Source organism: Rhinopithecus bieti, unplaced genomic scaffold (assembly GCF_001698545.2).
Source record: "Rhinopithecus bieti isolate Rb0 unplaced genomic scaffold, ASM169854v2 scaffold_5924, whole genome shotgun sequence".
NCBI lineage: Eukaryota > Metazoa > Chordata > Mammalia > Primates > Cercopithecidae > Rhinopithecus > Rhinopithecus bieti.
The window spans coordinates 312,602-335,572 of NW_016805189.1; the positions used below are offsets into that span (position 1 = coordinate 312,602).

The 22,971-nt window shown below is 37.5% G+C and overlaps 1 long non-coding RNA gene across 9 annotated transcripts in view; it reads left to right on the forward strand.

The window, feature by feature from the left end:
* The first annotated feature begins 6,937 nt into the window (after positions 1 to 6,937).
* The window catches only part of LOC108529336 (uncharacterized), a 68,334-nt gene continuing 52,300 nt past the window's right edge, over positions 6,938 to 22,971 (forward strand). For all 9 annotated transcript variants that reach the window (XR_001885502.1, XR_001885504.1, XR_001885501.1 and 6 more), the window contains exon 1: positions 6,938 to 7,022. This is a non-coding gene — a long non-coding RNA (uncharacterized LOC108529336). The remainder of the gene's footprint in view (positions 7,023 to 22,971) is intronic.

Consider the following 22,971-nt stretch of genomic DNA (forward strand, 5'->3'; position numbering starts at 1 on the left):
ACAGGTTAATAGAAAATATTCAAAATAGAGCACAAGGGGATTTTTAAAAAATAACAGGATATCAGAAGAGAGTACAAGAATTACACGAGAGTAAGCCAGAAACCCTAACATAAATGTAATTGGAGTCCCATAAGGAGGGAAGAGAGGGACTGTGGCAGAGTAATACATAGAGAAATAACCATTGCACAATTTCTGGAACTGGTAAAAAGTATTAGTCCACAGATTTAAGAATCTCAGTAATGAATAAGACCTTGTATTTACTTGCACAACAGGGTGACAATGATAAAAAAAAAAATTCAATTGCACATTTAAAAATAACTAAAAGAGTGTAACTGGATTGTTCGTAACACAAAGGATAAGTGCTTGAGGTGATCGATACATCACATACTCTGATGTGATTGTTACGCATTACATGCCTGTATCAAATATCTCATGGAATTCACAAATACATATACCTTCTACATACCCATACAATTTTTTTTAATTAAGAAAAAGATGGAATCTCAGTGAATCCAAACCAATAAGAATACAAAGAAAACTACATCTTGGCTTATCATTATCTAACTGCTTGCCTGGATTTTGCACATTGGTTTGAGAAGCAATGGAAGAGAGAAGAAAAAGTGTTGAGAGAGGCTAGACCAAGTGTTGGCATTGCTCTCAAGACTAGTGACAGACGTGGTATCCACTAAATTTAAATAGGGATTAGAGAAGTTAGAGCTGAATTGCAGAGCACTTGCAAAGCCAGATTGGCACCTGTCTAGATGTCCTCTAGCACTGCCCAGACTCAAAAACCTTGTGGATAGGTGTTCACCCTGATTGCATTTTAACAATGTTAGAATCTGTACTCATTGATTTGAATCAATCACGGAGGCTTCCAGTAATAGGATGATAAGTCAAGGTGGGGAACAATGACCGCCTCAGGAATGTTACCTGACACAAAATAATGAAATAAAAAGCTTCCTTAGCACTGGAAGGCGATGTGATTTAGAACCACACACAGCAGGGTTTGGCTTCTAGCTCGATCACTGACTGGTGGTCATGTGACCCTGGGGCTTGCAAGATTTAGTTGGTAATAATATAATCTTACAAAATCCTTAAGAAGATTTCAGAGTACATATATATATATATATAGTAAATGAAAATATACATACTCCTGGCATATTGGGGTGGTTTACATTAGTTTGCTTTAAACTAGAAAGTGAGGAGATTCAAATTCCTAGGCCCTATTTTCTGCCACCATATCATGATGCCAGAGGTCTTAATATACCATCCCAAAGTTAATTAAAATCATCGTTATTTTAAAAGAGAAATTTATAGTTGCTTATTTGGCATTCATCTAACTCTCCAGAGAAAGAACCTTTTTTTCCAGTTAATTCAAAATTGTTAGCTCTATTACTATAGTTTTCTTAATAGTGTCATTTCAAAGGCAAATTTTAGCTTTGGGCACACCCAGCAAAATAGAACAAATGCATGTTGAAAAATTATTTCCAAGGACCTTTTCTCAAAGGAGCAAAAAGAAATGCTGAAAACAGGTAATGTAGAATGGATTGACTCCTTGAGTTTTCATAAACACAATAGAATTTGATCATCACTTATTACCCCTTCAGTTTGTGGCATGAATTTGTTTCAGTTTGTTCCCCATGACTTTTGCTTCTAAAATCAGATTTAAGGAATAATAATTTTCCATATTCAGCAGAAATTCAAATAAGCTGTTTATGATAGTTGAACTTTTTTCCATTATAAATAATTTTCAGGTGTTTCTTTCAGAGTTCTGAATATTTTGGCATGTATTTTGCACTTCCTTTCAAGGGAATTCAAATCTGAATAAATTTATTTTTAGTCTTGTTATAAAGATGACTCAAAGACAGCTTCAGGTGGAATTATTCTTGTGACATTTCCTGTTAGATGCAGTCACTCTCCTATGGATATATTGCTGTAGTTAAGAATGTGTTTCCCACAATGTAAATTTCCTTCTATATATTTCTGTTAATAAGGTTATCAACAATTTAAAAGATTGTTAGAGGTAAATATATATGTGTATCTAATTATGTATGTATCTCTAAATATATACATCTAAATATATATCTATCTCTCTAAGAGGAGTTTTGGTAAATATATATAAATATATGCATATCTTTGTTAAATATATATAGAGAGGAGCTTTCATTTTTTCTAGATTTAGGAAAGCACTGAGTTCTTAAGCTCAATCAAACAATTATTTTCTCAAATCTCCTTGGTATTATTTGATTCAAAAACTCTCACTTTATTGACTTCATTGTGTATTATTACAACTGGTCGTATTATTTAATCTATGACAGTATTCTGTCTCTCTCTCTTTTTATTTTCTTGTTATGGGGACTTAATGGGAACTTAACATTGCTCTCTTGCCCAGGCTGAAGTACAGTGGTGCAATTGCAGCTTACTGCAGACTTGACCTTCCGGGCTCAAGCGATCCTTTTGCCCCAGCCTCCCAAGTAGCTGTGACACAGCCTTCCAAATAGCTGGGATGAACTAATTTTTTTTATTTTTTGCAGAGTCAGAGTTTCACCCTGTTGCCCAGGCTGGTCTCGAACTCCTGAGCTCAAGTCATCTACCCACCTCAGCATCCCAAAGTGCTAGAATTACAGGTGTGAGCCACTGCGCCTGGCCAGCAGTATTTTCTACAGTGAATAAACATTTAAAAATGCAGTTCTTATCTAGTTGGGTGACTTTTAAGATTCTTAAGATTGAAGGAATAAGGATCACCTTTTTTCTTTGTGATGAACATGGAAGATTCCATTACAATGTGTGATTCAGCAAACATGTTAACCATAATGATGCTTAATAGTCTCAGTACCTTCCTTCTGGGGAAGATTCCAACCACTTTAGAAAGTTAAAAGAAGTGATAAACAAACCTCAGAGATCCCAGCCTTCACTCCTCAAGTGCCATTGCCCTAGGGTGAAATTGCCATTGCTTAATAGTGCAGAGTGATGTTTCATGCATTTAGATGAAGTAAGCAAGAAGGAAGAGGCCAAGTCACATTTCCAGGCAACTGAATAAAAATTCCTCATATTTCAGAAGCGTACCCAAAATCTCTGGACTACCTCTTGCTATGACTCAGGACTCTGTCCTTTGTGTCCAATTAAAATGGCATGGATATTTGAGCTGGCAGAATTTTAAACCTTTATGTAAGCTAGACTTTATCTAGGACCGGAAAGTTGAAACCTGGACTTTGGGCCCATATCCACACTAGCAAAGCAAAATGGAGGGAATTTAATTCACAAGATGGAGGAAAAATAATTTGAATATTTCAGAATAAATTTCCTAAGTAAACAGTATTTTCCTCTTTGATTAGTTATGAAGAAAAAATGGGCTTTCAATATAAATTGAAATTACAATGCAATACCACAATGTGCTCACTGTGGCAGACAGAATCCAAGATGACCCCCAATGAACCCTGCCTCCCATGCGTTTGTGTAATTGCCTCTCCTTGACTACAGGCAGGACTTGTGATGTGCCTCTAACTGATAGAATATGACAAAGATGATGGGATGTCACTCCTATTTAACGTAATCTTATATAAGACTCTGTATTAGCATGCTGAAGCTAGAGACTCTTGTGAGCTTGATGAAGTGAGCAGCCATTTAAAAGGAGCCCATGTGGGAAGGAGTCAAATGTGGCATCTAGAAACTGTGGGCAGCTTCTGGGAACTGAACTCAGCTTCTTGCCAATGGCCCACAAAAAAAAAAAAAAAAACAACAAACTAGGGCCATCAGTCATACAGCAGGAAGGAAATAAATTCTGTCAGCAACCTGAGTAAACTTGGAAGCAGATTCTGGCCCGGTCAAGCCTCCAGATGAGAACCCAGCCCAGCCAACATCTTTATGGTAGCCTTGGAAGACTGTGAGCAGAGGACCCAGTTAGATTGTACTCTTAATGCACAGAAACTGTGGTATAATAAATGTGTATTGTTTTAAGCCTCTAAGTTTGTGGTAATTTATTATACAGCTATAGAAAAGTAATACACCCACTAAAATTGCAAAAAAGAAACAGACAATACCAAGTGTTAGGAAGGATGTAAAATAATTGGCATTTTCACACACTGTGAAAGAGGGTAGAAATTGGTTTAGCTACTTCAGAAAACTATTTGGCAACATCTGTCAAAAAATAATACACATACACACACACAGTAAATGCTCACTTAACATCACTGATAGGTTCTTAGAAACTGACTTTAAGTAAAATGACACATAACAAAATCAATTTCACCACAGGCTACTTGATATAAGCAAGAGTTAAGTTCCTGCCACATATTTCTGGTCACAAAAACATCATTAAATTTCTAAACAAAGACCCAAGACATTTTCAATATTAAACATTGAAATAAATGGGAGCTATACATACATTTAAGAAAGATTAATAGAAACAAGTAAGAGAATTATTTACCTAACTTTTGGTGAATCAGTAACTGATGGCAGTATTAGTGGTGGTGGGTCAAATCAAGCACCCATCACCTCTTTGCAAAGTAAAATAGTAATAGCACATCCATGTAGTTCAAAAACAAACAATAACAAACATGGCAGGCTCACTGAGCACTTTTATACCACATCCTTTATTGCCATGCATTTGTATGATTACCATATACTTGACAAATTTTTATTTGACAACAATTTGTATTCATTCAATTCACTCATTCATTTTCCAATCACTACTCCAGGTCAGGGTCATGGCTGGCTAGAGCCCATCCCTGCAACTCAGGGTGCAGGTGGGAGCCAACCCTGGACAGAACACCATTCCATCGCAGGGCACACACACACACACAATCTCTCTCTCTCTCTCGCACACACACACACACACACATGCTTACCCAGACTGGGACTGTGTAGAAACACTGGTTCACCAAATGTGCACATCTTTGGGATGTGGGAGGAAATCAGAGTACCTGGAGAACACCCAGACAGATATAAAGAGAACATGCAGACTTTACACAGACAGTGGCCCCAACCAGAAATCTACTTTTTTCCTCATCAACATTATAACAAAATGCCTATAATCCCAACACTGGGAGGCTGAGGTGGGCGGAGCACTTGAGGTCAGGAATTCAAGACCAGCCTGGACAACATGGTGAAACCCCATCTCTACTAAAAATATAAAAATTAGCTGGGCATGATGGCATGCTGGTATGCACCTGTAATCCCGGCTACTCAGGAGGTTGAGGCAGGAGAATCGCTTGAACCCGGGAGGTGGAGGTTGCAGTGAGCCAAGGTCATGCCACTGCACTCCACCCTGGGTGATAGAGACAGACTGTGTCCAAAAAAAATTATAACAAAATGATGTAGAATAAAACAACATTATTCGAGAACCCACTCGTGTGTGTATGTGTTTGTGTGTGTGTGTCCATCCTATGACTCAGCAATTTTTGCCTAGGTATAGGACTAAAATAAATGCCCATGTTTACCAAAAGACATGTCCAAAAATGTCCTTAGTTACACTATTTGCAATAGTCCCAGGCTGGAAACAACCCAATATCCATCATCAGTAAAATGAAGAACAAATTGTAGTTTATGTATAAACACAATGCTATGCAGCAAAGAAATAAATGAGCCACAAGTCACACAACGTGGAACTTCCAAACATAATGTGGAGAGAAAGAAGTTGGTAGTTTATATAAAGTTCATAAATAGGCAATGCTAACCTATCCTGTTAGAAGTGAGGATGGTAGTTATTCTTGTCGGGGCAGTGACTGGATGAGTGCACAAGAGGGGTTTCTGGGAAACCGGTGATGTTACCTACTATTTCTTGATGTGGACGCTGTGACACATGGGTGGTTTACTTTTTGATAATTAGTCAAGTTATACACTTATTGTGTGTGTACTTTTATGTATGAATATTATACTTTAAAGGTTTACCTAGGCCGGGCACTGTGGCTCACGCATGTAACCCCAGCACCTTGGGGAGGCCAAGGTGGGTAGATCACCTGAGGTTGGGAGTTCGAGACCAGCCTGACCAAAATGCAGAAACCCCATCTCTACTAAAAATACAAAATTAACTGGGTGTGGTGGCACATGCCTGTAATCCCAGCTACCTGGGAGGCTGAGGCAGGAGAATCATATATATATATATATATATATATATGCACTTACATATGAACTGATAGAGAGTAGGTTGTATAAACCATGCCTTTTAACCCTCAATGCTTCAGTGTGTTCTTCCTCAGAAAATATATTCTTACATAATCACAGTACAATTAACAAATTCCAGAAACTTAACATGAATGTAATAATTTAATCTGCAGTTGATATTCTAATTTTGTCAATTTTCTCAATAATAGGCTTTATAGCATGTGTTCCTTCTTCCCCATTTATGTATGTATTATCAGTATGAATGAATGATTTTTCAATGACTGATAGTACATAATTTTCTTTAATTATTTTCTTATTATTTTGATGATCAATTTCCCCAAATCTGGCTAGTGGAAGTCCCTTCAAGATACCTCTGTGTCCTTTTGACAAGGCTCATAATTACTTACTTACCTTCTCACATAAGGTGTACCAGGCTTACATTTTATTTTCTCTGCCCTCGTCCTGAAATCAGCCAGCTCTCCAAAGTACCCTGGTTCCCTTTAGTGGAAAATGATATTAGAAACTAAAATTTGGACCCTAGGTATACTCGTTGTTACTGGGGTATCTTGAGTCTAGACTTTTCAAAGAACAGATATATATGCTATGGTTTGAATGTCCAAAATTCATGTTGAAGCTTAATCCCCAGTGCAACAGTATTAAGAGGGAGGGCCTTTACGAGATGATTAGGCCATGAGGGCACTACCCTAATGGATGATATTCATGCTCTTATAAAAAGGCTTGAGGGAGTAAGCTTGTACCTGTTGCCCTTTTTGCCCTTCCGCCATGTGAAGATACCGCATTCCTCGCTTCCTTCCGGTGAGGATGCAGCAAGAAGGCGCCATCTTGGAAAAGAGAGCAAGCCGTCACCAGACACCAGGTCTGCCGGAGACTTAATCTTGGACTTCCTAGCCTCCAGAACTGTGAGAAAGAAATTTCTATTATTCATAAATTGCCCAGTTCAAGATATTTCTGTTATAGCAGCCCAAATAAACTAAGACTTATATATATATATATAATTCTGAAAGAGCAGAATTAAACAAACACACAGGGCTCCCTGTCAGTTATACTGAAAGTTGAATTTTTTTTTTTGTTTTTTTTGTTTTGTTTTGAAACGGAGTCTCACTCTGTTGCCCAGGATAGAGTGCAGTGGCGCGATCTCGGCTCACTGCAAGCTCCGCCTCCCGTGTTTAGGCCAATCTCCTGCCTCAGCCTCGTGAGTAGCTGGGACTACAGGCGCCCGCCACCATGCCCGGCTAATTTTTTGTATTTTTAGTAGAGACGGGGTTTCACCGTGGTCTCGATCTCCTGACTTTGTGATCCGCCCGCCTCGGCCTCCCAAAGTGCTGGGATTACAGGCGTGAGCCACCACACCCAGCCTGAAAGTTGAATTCTTAACCTTACCCCAGTATACCCAGCCAGGTCTTTCTTTCATACCAAAATACATTTATATAGTAATTTGTAGTTTATGAAGCACTTTCATGGATGTTAGCCCCTTTGATACTCATAACAACCTTCTGAGAGAGCCAGAGCGTTATCATTATCATCAATATACTTAGAAGTTAAATGACTATTTCAGGCTGCCATTGCTAATAAGGATCTAAAATTCCATGCCTGGTGGTGTTGATGTTGCTTCTCACTTTCTTCTCAAAAAAGTGCACTGGTGTCCTTGAATGCAGCTGGACATTTCTCTCAGTACTGACAATATAGAGTGAATTAAGGGGTTCCCTCCACATCCGTATGATGACCAAATTCCCAGCTTACCCCCCACCTATACATGTACTGTTTGAGAGAACTAAGCTATTTATTTCCAAGCTTCTATTGAATAATATAGCCTCTCCTCCTTAATTTCTGTCCAAAATACTGTGGTAAGCAAGTAACACTTTGAAATTTATCATTTTGAAGACAGTCGTCCCACTCTAGAGCTAATGAAAGTATGGCAAAAATGTAAATGCAGTCTCCATCTTTACAAAATAATATAAAAAAGATTCCATGTTTAATCATTTATGAACTTGAAAAAAACCCTGCCAAAAATGCGAGTTATGAAAATGTTACTTCTTGAAGGTAGTTTGAGATACTTGAAAACAGTAATTTTAGAGCATAGAGTCCTTACAGAGTACATGTATCTATCTTATCTAATAGCATCCTCTCTACACAAGTCATGTTGAATGAATTCAATCCTATATCCATGTTTAGCTATAGTTTTATAACTCTGACATGCATATAAAAGACACAATTTTATGTGACAGTTGTGAAAAATCATGGCTTTTTACATTTGCATCACATTTCTCCTAGGAAGAGATCTTCCATGAGAATTGAAAATTGATTTGATTTACCTAAATAAATGGGCAACGACAAAAACCCTCAAAGCTTCTCACACAGGATAGCTTTGCTATAGGAGGCTTATGGCTCTCCTCCTCTGAAGAAAAATCCCATACCCTTTATAATTGTAATGGCTTTGCTCCATTAGGGTTTCCTGATTTATGATATTATAAGCTGCTGGACATTCTTCCTCTCTTCTAGACTAGAGTTAGTGTGTATCACCATTTCTTGATTCTGCGCCTGTGGCAGACATTGCTAATCATTTGTTTTTTTCTGACTTTCTTCTACCATCTGTCATCCTTTCCATCATTGTTAGTTGGTATGTAGTCTCTTAGTTTCTAAAGGGAGTTTAGTTCAATAGAAAAAGCATGGTATTGGAAGTCCAGAAACCTGGATTATGTCTCAACTTCAGCTGAAAATATCTGTATCAATTTGAACTAGTGACTTCACTCCTCTGGTTTTCAGTTATTTAGCATCATCATTATCATCACTGTCATCATCATCATCGTCATCTTCATGATTCTTGAAGTTCTTCAAGCTCTGAAATTCTGGCTTCTATTTCAGGTACAAAGGTATATACTAGTTAAATAGTAACTAGTTTAGCAAAAGGAGTCCCTTTACTCTGCTTGCTTCTTATACGTATGCACATAATACGGGGCTCAAATAAAGCCAACTATTACAATGCCAACTTAAAAAGGACAGACAGTCTAAGTAGCAACTTCATTCATTCATTTATTTAACAAATATTTATTGAGCTCTTCCCATGAGCCAGCTACTCTTCTAGGCACTGCAGATCCAGCAGTAAACACAATCAAAGGACCTTGTTCTTCTGATGTTTTTATTTTAGAATGTGTAGAGGGACAAGCAATAAATACATAAATGAATTAAAAGAAAAATACTATCTCAAATGATGAAAAATTCTATGAAAAAAGTAAAACAATAATGGAATGGAGAGTTGTCTGGAAGATGGGCAGGTACTTTAGGATGAATCATCAAGGAACACTTCTTTGGAGAGGTGACAGCTAAGCTGAAACCTCTAGCCTGTCATCCAAAGACTTGGTGGCAGAGCTTTCAGGCAAAGGAACAGCATGTATAGAGAAAGGCTTACCAGGACGGCTTTGTTGGAGGAAAAGAACGAATGCCAGTATCTTTGGAGCACAGTGAGTGGTGGAAGGCTTATTGCAGGTGAGGTCAGAGAGACCAAACAGGCATATGGGGATCCGTCTGGATAGGAGAATGCCTTTTCTGCAGGAGGAGGGAATAGAGCTCACAGGGCAGGGATCAAATGACACCAGTAGTCTGACAGACTGGGTCAATCATTGATTTAGTTTTCTTTCCCCAGAAATCCTCAATCTGGTTGAAAATTCCTGTTTCAGTCCAAGACAGTGACTGTATTTTTCCTCGGAAAAGATCAATTGCATTCAGCAGAGGAAACTTTATCCTTTCCCAGAAGAGTGGATTCTGAAAGACAGTAATCGAGAGAGAGGGAATACCAACATGATAGATGATAAAGAATTAAATCATGCAGCTAACTTACTGGGAGGGTGGGAAAGGCACTTTACCTCTCTTGACATCTGTTTTGACAACTGTAAAATGAAGGCTTTGACGAGATAATCTTGGTAGTTTTTTACCCACTCTAAAGTGGAGTTGTTTATTTATAGCTCTAAAATATATTTTTAAAATCACTTTTCCTGCTATTTAAATAATCTATGCCATATTACACCTAACGTACATTTTTCGAAGCATTCTACACTTTACCCTTCTATCCCTAGTCCTGTAAATAAGCAGTTTATGTAATTTGGACAATTTATTTCCATTATTTTCATATGATTTTCATATGACTTATTTTCATGTGAGCACATATGTTCTCATTAAATTTTATTGTGTTCGTTGCAAACTATATTATGAACAGGATAAACTGAGAGCTGATGCCTGTAGTACTCCAGCAGACTCCAATATTGGGGGTCACTTATCTAATCAGATGAGACTCTACATATCTCTTTTAGCACTGGTGTCTTAAATCATGCAAATTCTACTTTTTTTTGTTTTATAAAACTCAAGGTAAGAGTTACCAGTTTCCAGATATTTAGGAACTCTCATATTTTGCAAGATTCCTTAAAGATCAGCCATCTAATCCATAGTACTAGTACTTTGAGAATTAATTCCACGAGTACCACAGGGTTAAACTTACTTGAAAGTAAGCTCTCTCTGATAACTCTTAATCTAGGTGGGATTTCAGTTCTTTCCGATCAATGTCTAATCTATATTTCCAGTCTGGTTGTCAATATCCATCACAGAGAATATAAAGTAAAATCAATCTATTCTTATTCTTCTCCTTAAGCTAGCTTTAATGAGTGCCCTGTATTATTTTTTATAAGCCTCCATTATTTCTGGCCATTTGCCTTTCTGGTAATGTAATTTGGTCTATGCTGTTTTTTTTTTTTTTTTTTTTTGAGATGGAGTCTCCCTTTGTCCCCAGGCTGGAGTGCAGTGGCGCAATGTCAGCTCACTGCAAGCTCCGCCTCCCGGGTTCATGTCATTCTCCTGCCTCAGCCTCCTGAATAGCTGGGACTACAGGTGCCCGCCACCAAATCCGGCTAATTTTTTGTATTTTTAGTAGAGATGGGGTTTCACCATGTTAGCCAGGATGGTCTTGATCTCTTGACCTCATGATCTGCCTGCCTCGGCCTCCCAAAGTGCTGGGATTTCAGGCATGAGCCACTGTGCCCGGCTCTATGCTGTTCTTTAATGTGTCTTAAATAATGTGTTCTGCCTTTCATATTTTGTTTGCATTACAATGCCATTTTATTTAGGAGGCAAATAATACTGAATAAGCAACCCACAAAAGGAGAAATACAAATGTCGTTAAAACATAGGAACACATAGTTCACCTCATTGGTAGTCAATGTAGTAAAAAATTGAGGCAATGAAAAGGCACATTTTGCCTATCAAATTAGAAAAATTCAATAGCTAGTATAGGTAAGGGTGATATTATCTCAATCTGGTGGTGGGAAAGTAATCCTGTATAACCTTGCTATAGGGAAATACTTGATCTACACCTTTGATCCTGTTTTTCTTCTTTAAATAATTTATCTTAAGGAAACAATTAGTGATGTGCACACAGCTATGTCTAGAAGGATATTTATCGTTCAGCTGTCAATAATTCATAGCAATTTAAGTGTCCAACATCAAGACTATAAGTTATGTTAAATGAATTATGATACATCTATTCAATAGAATGCTGTAAACCTATTAAATCTAAACTGTTGTTGGAACATATTTAGTGATGGAGGAAATATTTACAACATATTAAAAACACAGATTTCAAACCTGTGTTTATGCTATGATCCAATTTTCACAGAAATTTTTATATACATATAAGTAATTTAGTTATTTAGACCCTCATGACCCAGGACTGGACACTGAAGATAGATACAGACAGCTATATAGAAGTCATGGCCTCAATAGCGGACAATGCTGTTTGCCTGCCTAATAGCCATTTTCCTCTTTTTCTTCTTGAGTTCCAATTTAGTTCAGTTGTCAATTCCTTCCCACTTGCATCTGGAGTAAATCTTAAATTTAAACCAAATATAATGGTCCTGCAGTGCTGGCCACTGTGACTTAAAGGAAGGTCCACAGATATTTATGGGAGTTGCTTATGGGAAAAGATTTCTGCTCTTGGAGTATTATGCCAGAAAAGATTGACATCTTTACTTTGGCTAGACTTTTATCTTGTCTAAATGTGATATAAAGAACTTTTCCAGCAATTTTTGTCCATGAGGATAATTAATAATTTTCAGCACTCTTCATTGCATTGTGTAAATCCGTGTTTCTGCACAGAATTATTTACCTTCTGGCCTGAAGTACTTTCTTTAACATTTCTTGTAGATAGGGACTGATGCAGATTAATTATTCTAGCTTTTGTGCATCTGAAAAGCTTTTAATCTTATCTTCATTATTGACAGGTATGTTTGCTGAATAGAGGAGTCTAGATTGAAAGGTTTTCTTTCTACTTTAAAGATTTTTATCCTCTGTCCTCTCACATATGCTGTCTCTAACAAGAAATCTGCTGTCATCCTTATCTGTTTTCCTCTGTACATAATATGTCTCTTTCAGGTTGTTTTAAACTTTTCTTTTTACCACTGGTTTTGAGAAAATTAATTATAATGTGCCACATTTTCCTGTGTAACAAACCTGCACATCCTGCGCATGTACCCCCAAACTTAAAACAAAATAAAATAAAAATAAAAATCAGATTATTATTATCATTATTATTATTTTTGAGACGTAGTTTCGCTTTTGTTGCCCAGGCTAGAATGCAATGGCGCGCAATCTTGGCTCACCACAACCTCTGCCTCCCGGGTTCAAGCGATTCTCCTGCCTCAGCCTCCCAAGTAGCTGGGATTACAGGCATGTGCCACCACACTCAGCTAATTTTGTATTTTTAGTAGAGATGGGGTTTCTTCATGTTGATCAGGCTGGTCTTGAACTCCTGACCTTAGGTGATCTACCTGCTTAGGCCTCCCAAAGTGCTGGGATTACAAGCATGAGCCACCACACCCAGTCCAGATAATTATTTAAAAATAATAATTATTATAATGTGCCAGGGTGTAGTTATCATTATGGCTCTTGTGTTTGTGGTTTACTTTGCTTTTGGATTTATGGGTTTACAGTTTTCATGAAATTTGGAAAGTTTCCTACAATTTTTTTCAAATATTTCTTCTTTCCTCCATCTCCTTAACTTTGGACACTAGTGATACATATATTAAGTTGCTTAAAGTTGTCCCACAATACAATGATGCTATGTTCACTTTTAAACTTCTTTCTGTGTTTTCACTTCGAATAGTTTCCATTGTTTTATGTTTTAAAATTCATTAAACTTTTCCTTTGCAGTGTCTGATCTACCATTAATTAATCCCATCCAGGACATTTTTTATTTCAGACATTGCATTTTTATCTCTAGAAACTTGATCTGGGTCTTTTTTATACCTTGCCTGTGTCTACTTAATGTCTTGAACACAAGGGATACTGTTGCATTAACTTTTAACGTCCTCGTCTGCTAATTCTAACATCTGTGTCAATGCTGGTTCAGTTACAGTTATTAATTTTCCTCCTCACTATGGGTTAGATTTTCCTGCTTTTTCATGCCTAGTAATTTTTTTTATTATTTATTTATGTATTTATTCATTTATTTATTTTTGAGACAGAGCCTCACTCTGTTGCCCAGGCTAGAGTGCACTGGTGCGATCTCGGCTCGCCACAAGCTCCGCCTCCTGGGTTCAAGCAATTCTCTTGCCTCAGCCTCCTAAGTAGCTGGGACTATAGGCGCATGCCACCATGCCCACCTTATTTTTTGTATTTTTAGTAGAGACGAGGTTTCACCATGTTAGCCAGGATGGTCTCAATCTCCTGACCTTGTGATCCACTCACCTCGGCCTGCCAAAGTGCTGGGATTACAGGTGTGAGCCATCAGACCTGGCCCATGCCTAGTAATTATTTATAGACTGCCAGATATTAAGAATTTTCTCTTGTTTTGGAGCTGGATATTTTTGTATACTTATAACTATTTCTTGAGCTTGATTCTGGGAAGCAGCTAAGTTACTTGTAAAGAGTTTGATCCCTCGGGTCTGGTTTTTAAGATTTGTTAGACAGCACCAATATCTTTTAACCCAGGGCTGATTATTTCTCATTACAGAAGCAAACCTTCCTGAGTATTCTACTAACACCCTGTGAATTGTAAAGTTTTCCATTGTGGCTGATGGGAATAGGCACTATTCCCAGCCCAATGTTAGCACTGGGCAGTATTACCTCTAATCCTTTTGAATGGTTCTTTCCTCAGCCTCCAATAATGTCATCACAAATATGTGCTGATCAGTACTCTGCTGCATGCTAGAGGGGGATCCTCTGCAGACCTCTAGAGTTCAATCTCTGTGCAGATCTGTCTCGTCTGGTATTCTGTCTTATGAACTCCAGGCATCTTCTGTCTCCCAGATCCTGCAATCTGTTTCCTCAGTTCAGAGTTGACCTGCTTTCCCCTTCCCTGCGCTGGAGACTGGAAACTTTCTCAAGGCAATAATCTGGAGCAATTATATGGCTTGGCTCATGTTTTACCTATCTCTCTTGAATTACTGTCATTAACTGCCTAATGTCCAATTTCTCAAAAACAGCTTTTTCATTGATTTTGCCCATTCGTTGGGTTTTTTTTAAAGGGATAGAGTAATTCCAGTCCCTGTATTCCATCTTTTCTCTCATATTTTAAAAATGTGCTTTTCACATTTTAGCTAATTAGAGGAATTTCTCCATAGTCACATTGGTCTTTTTTAGATGCCTCCCACTTGTCTTCCTCCTTTACAGTAAAACATTTGTGCAAATGCTCATTCTAACATTTACTCTAACTTCGTTGTAAATCTCAGCATTATACCCCTCAACCATCTTCCGTTTAGATTCACGAGCATTTTGGCAGTATTTACTGTCCTCTGAATTTTCATTTGCTTGACCACATATCCTTGTAGTCAGGCAGGGCCACATGACTAGCTCTAATGAATAGGCTATGAATGGAAGTGACATTGTTGCTTTTGGGTCAAAGAGTTTCAAAAAAAGAGTAAGTTCTCCATTCACTCCCTCTGCTGTTAAAGGGAAGGCTAAAATCACAAGTTCAGATAGCAGCATCAAGCGATTTTGGACATTCCCTCAATCTGAGTCCTAGAGTAGAGCTTCCTACCAACCTGCCATTCAACATGTAGTGTAACTACGAATAAACATTTGTTGTGTGAAAACCACTGAGATTTGGGGATTAATGTGTTAACCTGCTTCATCTGATGAACACGTTCCAAAATAACATACATATTTTCTACAAACAAATACATTTTCTTAATATTTAAGTTGTAGTAACAATATTTCAAACAAATGTCAACCACTTGGAAATAGCAGTAATTTCTTAAAACTTCTCCAAAATAACTTTGGAGCAAAGAAAACAATGTTATTACTAACTATTTGGAAAATAGAGTAGTCCCCCACCCCACCTTATCCATAGTTGTACATGGTTTCAGCTACCCACAGTCAACCTAAGTCTGAAAATATTAAATGAAAAATCTCAGAAATAAACAATGAATGTTACAAATTGTGCACCATTTTGAGCAGTGTGATGAAATCCTGGACCATCTCACTAAGTCCTGTCCAGGATGTGAATCATCCTTTGTCTGGAACATCCACACTGTAGGTGCTACCTGCCCATTAGTTACTTAGTAGCCCTCTCAGTTATCAGATTGACTGTTTCAGTATTGCAGTGTTGTGTTCAAGTAACCTTTATTTTACTTAATACTGGCTCCAAAGTACAAGAGTAGTGATGCTAACATATTGCTATAATGGTTCTGTTTTATTATTAGTTATTGTTGTTAATCTCTTATTGTGCCTAGTTTATAAATTAAACTTTATCCTAGGCATGCATACAAAAAAAAAAAACATGGTATATATATGTTCAGTATATATAAGGTGTAGCTATATATGGTTTGGTACTGTCTGCAGTTTTAGGCATCGCTAGGGGTTTTGGGACATAGCCCCCCGCAGATAAGGGAATGCGGCTGTAATGACAATGAGAACACTTCATATAATAAATATGGGATGCTGCAAGATCTATATGCAAAAGATTAATGTGGCTGATTGAATTTAATACCAGAAAATGCACCAAGACCAAATAGAGCTTATTCCATGTATGACTTTATGTTAGAAAATCTACTAACATAAAACATTTACACCAAAAGCTTAAAGAAGAAAAATAATCTCCGCAGATGCTAAAAGGTTTGATCTGTTTTCTTTCTAAAAAAAAGACTCTTAGCAAGTAAGGACTAGGAAAGTGCTTCTTTAAAATTGTAATAAAAGTGTATCGCAAACCAACTACCAATATTATGCTTTAATGGCTAAACACAGAGCTTTGTCATTTGCAGTAATGAGAAGACAAACACTTCCTCTATCAGCACTCTTATTTACAATTTTTCCTGTGAATTTTGCTTTGGCCAATACAAGACAATAAAAAGTAAGAAAGCAAAACTGTCATCATTTGGATCATCTGTTACCTAGAAAACTCAAAAGAGTCATCTGAAAACATTTTACAAGCAATAAAATGTTCAAGAAATGTGACTATAAATAAATACAAATTAGATTTTTATATGGCAGAGAAGTCCGACTTTGAGCAACAAATGCAAATTGCCAGATCACATACAAACAGACTTCTGGGACAGCATATATTGAGGAGACTCATAGAGACTGAAGCGGTAGCATGACAGCTGAGTTTTATATTGCACTATTACATTCTGAAAAAGCACATAGAGATTTAGCTTGGCCAGGAGTCAACGCTAGGAGTGGTATCATGGCCCTAGGGAAAGACCAGTTGCTCACCAAGCATGATCAAGATTATGACAGAAAGACTATTCTTTATCCCTTTGCTATCACCTCAGTATTCATGGGTTGAGGAGCATCAGTCCTTCCGTTGATATTTTTGGGGACTATGACAGAATCTATTTCCAAGAAATTGTTAACAGGAACATTTCTGATTCCATATGTTCTTCTAGAAACTTAACATACCTCATCAAGTGTAGAGTCTTGAACTACGCTGTACTTGTGACTTCTCCAACCAATAGAATACAGACGGAGTACTGCCATGTGATTTTCAAGGCTAGTTCATAAATAGAACACAGCTTCCATCTGGCTCTTCCTTTTTGGGAGGCTTGCATTGGGGAAACCAGCCATCAGGCTGTGAGGAAACCTAGACTAGCCCATGTGGAGAGACGACATGTAAAGGCCAATGTGGAGAAGAACTGAGGCCCCTCAGCTAACTGCAAATGTGAACTGCCACGCATGAAAGTTAATGAGGTTTCAGATGATTTCAGTTTCCAGCCTTTGAGTCTTCCAGCTTAGCCCCAGGCATCAAGGAGCAGACAGAAGCTATGTCCTACCGAAATTCCTGGTTCATGGGCATAATAAATGGTTGTTTTATGCCACTAAGTGTTGGGGTTAATTTGTTATGCAATCATAGAAACTAGAACCGAGACACAAGTTTAAGTCTTGCATTTGTAGCTTATATTACCAGTGGCCTGATCCGCCACCTCAATATTATGCCAGGATTGATTTTAATGCTTGGCTTTATCCAAGTTCCGTGGAGTTCTGCAGAAGACCAATCCTCTTACAGTCAGACTGCAGGAGAACAGTCAAATTAACCTTTGCTTCTGAACCAAATAGAAAATATAATGGAAAAGATTACATTCATAAAAAGAGCCAACAAAATATCTGGGATTAATAAGAAATGTATAGGACCTAAATAAAGAAAGTGAATTTTTTTTTTTCTGAAGAACATAAAAGAAGGCTGGTCTAGAAGGAAATGTTCAATATTGAAAATATGTCAATTTTCACATATTAATATATAGGATTAATGAGATTCTAATGAAAATCTAAAAGATTTTTTAAAATTATACTTTAAGTCATAGGATACATGTGCAGAACGTGCAGGTTTGTTACATAGGTATACAAGTGCCATGGTGGTTTGCTGCACCCATCAATCCGTCATCTAGGTTTTAAGCCCCTCATGCATTAGGTATTTCTCCTAATCCTCTCCCTTCCCTTGCTCCCTACCCACCGACAGGCCCCGGTGCATGATGTTCCCCTCCCTATGTCCATGTGTTCTCATTGTTCAACTCCCACTTATGAGTGGGAACATGCGGTGTTTGGTTTTCTGTTCCTGTGTTAGTTTGCTGAGAATGATGGTTTCCACTTACATATTAATTATAAAATTCCTCTGGAAAATAAAAGATTTTATAAAATTTTGAAAAGATTCAGGGTTCAATCAGGACACAGAAACAAAACAATAATTTAAGCAACAAAAGTTTAATACTAAGAATTATTAGTCCAGGCACAGTGGTTACTGCCTGTAATCTCGGTCAGCACTTTAGGAGGTTGAGGTGGAAGGACTGCTTGAGGCCAGGAGTTCCAGACCAACCTGGGCAACATAGTGAGACCTCATCTCTACAAAAAAAAATTTTTTTTTAATTATCTGGGTGTGGTGGCATGTGCCTATGGTCGCAGCTACTCAGAAGGTTGAGGTGGGAGGATCACTTGAGCTCAGGAGGCTGAGGCTGCAGTGAACTGTGATCATGCCACTGCACTCCAGCCTTGGCGAGAGTGAGAGCCTGTCTCACAAAAGTTACAACAACAACAAAAAGAATTATTAACCATAAAGGGGGATTGGAGTAATGAGGGGTTAGCTAGTAAGAAGTAAAGCAAGCTAGATAATATAAGAATAGTATACATAGGATAGGCGCTGTGGCTTACACTTGTAATCTCAGCATTTTGGGAGGCTGAGGTGGGTGGATCACCTGAGGTCAGGAGTTTGAGACCAGCTTGGCCAACATGGTGAAACCCTGTCTTTACTAAAATACACAAAAAATTACCCGGGCGTGGTGGCGCATGCCTGTAATCCCAGCTACTCGGGAGGCTGAGGCAGGAGAATCGCTTGAACCCAGGAGGGAGGGGTTGCAGTGAACTGAGATTGCGTTGCTGCACTCCAGCCTGGGTGACAGAGTGAGACTTCATCTCAACAACAACGAAAAGCAAGCACATATAATAAGCAGCCATGGATTCTAAAGCTGCTAGAAGAAAGAGCTCCCTCTACTCCCCAATTTACCCCAGATTCAGACCTTGTGGATGGCACGATTGTGGCTAACTGAATGACAGAGAAATCACTGTAGTACTGCAAGAGTGGACTTGCTTGAAATGTGCATTCCATAGTGCTGGGGGAAAGTGCTGGCCTTTGGGTGCTGCTGACCACTGTGCACTGCAAGAGGCAGGCTGGAGAAGCCATGCAGAGAAAGCCATGCTGGCACACCAGAACCAGGAAAGAACGCACCTTCCTCTTGCAATTACTCTTTATTGTCTTTTATGGACAAAGATTAACATCATACCCAGCTGGTAAAGAAAAATGTTTAAAGGACTCAGCTCAATTTTCCGAGAGCATTCAGTGAAGGGTAAATTTGAAGTTGAGGGACAATAAATTGATTACTTGTGCAGAAGATGATTTGAATCACTACTAATATTAAAATAAACTTCAAAACAATATTAATAAAAACAACATGGGAGTGGCACAAGACTAAAGAAACTGATAAATAGAATGAGAGACTAAAAAGATATGTAAAATCTACAGAATGTGTACACACATATGTATACATATATATACCCATACACATATATAAATTTAATGTATGAAAGAAGTAGCACTTGTAATCCCAGCATTTTGGGAGGCTGAGTTGGGTGGATCATGAGGTCAGGAGTTCGAGACCATTCTGACCAACATGGTGAAACCCTGTCTCTACTAAAAATACAGAAATTAGCCAGGCATGGTGGCATGCACCTGTAATCCTACTTGGGAGGCTGAGGCAGAAGAATTGTCTGAACCCGGGAGGTGGAGGTTGCAGTTAGCCAAGATCTTGCCACTGCACTCCAGCCTAGGCAACAGAGAAAGACTCTGTCTTGGGGAAAAAAAAAAAAAAAGAAGAAGAAGAAGTAGCACTTGAAATCACTGAGAAAGTAAATCATTACTTTTTAAGCAAATTAATATAAAGTTAGACCCTTACTTCACATCAAACACCAAAACAAATTTCAGATTTATTAAAAAATTAAATTTCAGAAAGCATGATCTTCCAATTACTGTTGCATCAGTTTTCCTGGTCTCACCAGTTCAGCACAGACACCGGTACCATCCCACTTGTTGACATCTATGACAACAAGTAAAATTCTGATGGAGAAGAGTCCTCTTTCAATTCATTTGAAGGAACTTACTCTGGAAATCAAGGAATTTAACCTGGAAATTAACAGCTCTTAGTCTGGAAATGAAGTCAGCTCTGGAAACTGGAAGAAAGTTCCAACAAGACACATCCAGGTTGATAGGGAAACAAGAAAGATACAGAGAGGGGATGTCGCAGAATAAGCGCAATGCTGGGCTGTAATATCAGCAAACCACTGCAGGGAAGTAGGTGCTTTGTGGCTTATAACAATGCTAAATATATCATATATGAAAATATAGAATGGTAGCTGAAAGAATGAAAAGATCATGCCAATAGAAACACCGTAATATTTGTGAATAATAGGAATTATTTACTTCTTCTCAAGGCAATCCCAGTAGATAAAGCAAAATATTTTTCAAGAGAAAATGATCTGTCACTCATTGAGATAACCACTGTAAACTGCAGACGGTTAGGGCTGCTTTACAGGAAATCCTTTTGGGGATGTATCATATTTTTTCTCAAAAACAAATGAAAGATGTTTAAATGACCTGTATCTAAACAATACTACCCTAATTATGTTTCACAATCCACTAGGAAAAAGTCAAATATGCAATAAGATCATAACATATAAAGCAATTCTTATCTACCCCAGAATGCTGAGTATGGTCTGATTTGCAGATCGTATACTTAGATATGTGACGTACAAATCAGATGAGGTCTCATATTTATGTGAGTTTCTTTAGTGAATTGAATTCATTTTTAAGCTATTCACATGGCTTTAAAAATCAATTCAATTTACCTAAGAAACTCATTAAGAACTGCTCAAAATTAGGTTTAAATATTTGTGCAAACTCAGAGAACACAAAGCCACCAAGTCTTCCTAAATGTAACAGCAAATAACAAAAAGTAAAGGTTGATATATTACCAAAAAATTTAAAATCCTTATGTGAAAAGACACCATAAATAGAATTTAAGGGCAAATTTTAGAAGAAAAATTTGCAAAATTCATGATAAATTGTGACAACTATGAGTATATAAAGAATTCTTGGCTACGTGCGGTGGCTCACACCTGCAACCCCAGCACTTTGGGAGGCCAAGACAGGCAGATCACTGGAGCCCAGGAGTTCAAGACCACCCTGAGCAACATGGTAAGACTCTGTCTCTATAAAAAATACGAAAGTCAGTCAGGCATGGTGGTTCATGCCCGTGGTCCCAGCTCCTCAGGAGCATGAGGTGGGAGGATCACCTGAGCCCTTGCAGGTAAAGGCTTCAGTGAGCTGTGATTGCGCCACTGCACTCCTCCGGGCAACAGAGTGAAACCCTGTCCCAAAAAATAAGAGAAATGAAAAAACAAAATATATTGGATAAAAGTATATCAGAGATTTCAAAAATAAATCTGAGTAGGCAATAAATATTTTGTTAATATATCATTAATACAATGATGATTATTTTAACACAAATCTAAAAAATTTTTTCTATCAAGTTGGCTAATGTATTTTTAATCAAATTGAATGTCTCAGAATTATGTATACCTTTTCAACTAGCAATTTCACTTCTATAACTTTATGTTAAGGTAGTGACAATGGATATTCACAAAAGTGTATGGCCAAAATTGTTGAATTATATTGTGTTAAGTAGAATTATTAACTACTATTAATATTATATTGTGTTAAGTGTTATAACACTATATTGTGTTATATTGTGTTAAGTAGAATTATGTTGTCCTAATTCTAATGACAGAATTATTTGTAATGGCTTATAAATGGAAACACCTTAGAAGTTCAACAATAGGGAATTGGTGAAGTAAATTTTGCAAATTCCTACAAAACAGAAATACTATAATGTAATAGTTGCGAACACAGACTCTAGTTTTAAATTATCTGGATTCAAATCTGAATATTTTAATTCTAACCTTTAGAGCCTTGGCCAAGTTATTTCCCCTAAATCTCCATATAAATGGGGATCCTAATAGTACTTAGTATGGAGATTGTCATGAGCATTAAATGAGATAATCCAACCATGCATTTATTATATAGTATCTAGCACATAGTGCCAGCGAAAATTAGCTATCAGTATTTTCCTTTAATAGAGTATCACATAAACACTAAAATAATGTCTCAGTAGACCATGTAATAAAATGTAAAAATGTTTATGATCTATGGTGAATGGGAGAAAGCAGAGTATAACATTTTATGTAAAGTATAATATAAATTATATAATAAGAGAAACACAATACATGTATTTAAAAGCCAGAAAGATACACATCAAAATGTTAACATTGTTGTCTCTGGATTACTATTTTCTCCTTTGTAAGTTTCTCAGTTTTCTACTTTTCTAAACAAAGAATAGCTATTTTGTAATAAAAAGCAATTAGCACATAAAAAAGTAATCATGGCAGATTATATCCAGTTTTCTCCTCCTTGGCTATCACAAAATATTGGACATCATTTTATTCTTCCAAAATTGTAGTGCTTGTACTTTTTCAACAAATTTTTTCATATAGGCCGTGAGTAGATCCAAAGTAGCATTTTCCTTTCTCTGCTTTCCTTGCCTTTGGCAGACAGAATTATCAGGAAGGCTTGTCAAGAACGTATTTTTCTGGTGATAGCTGATTTAATGCCAGTATCGCATTTAAAGTGATGTTTTAATTTTTTTCTTGGATCCCTGATAGGATTAAGGGTGCAGACATATTGACCCTCTGTTGATTTGCCAATATCCAGAAGAAACTTTTTTCCTTTGTTAGAAATGAGAAGTCGACATAGCATTTACTGGTGTGTTGTTG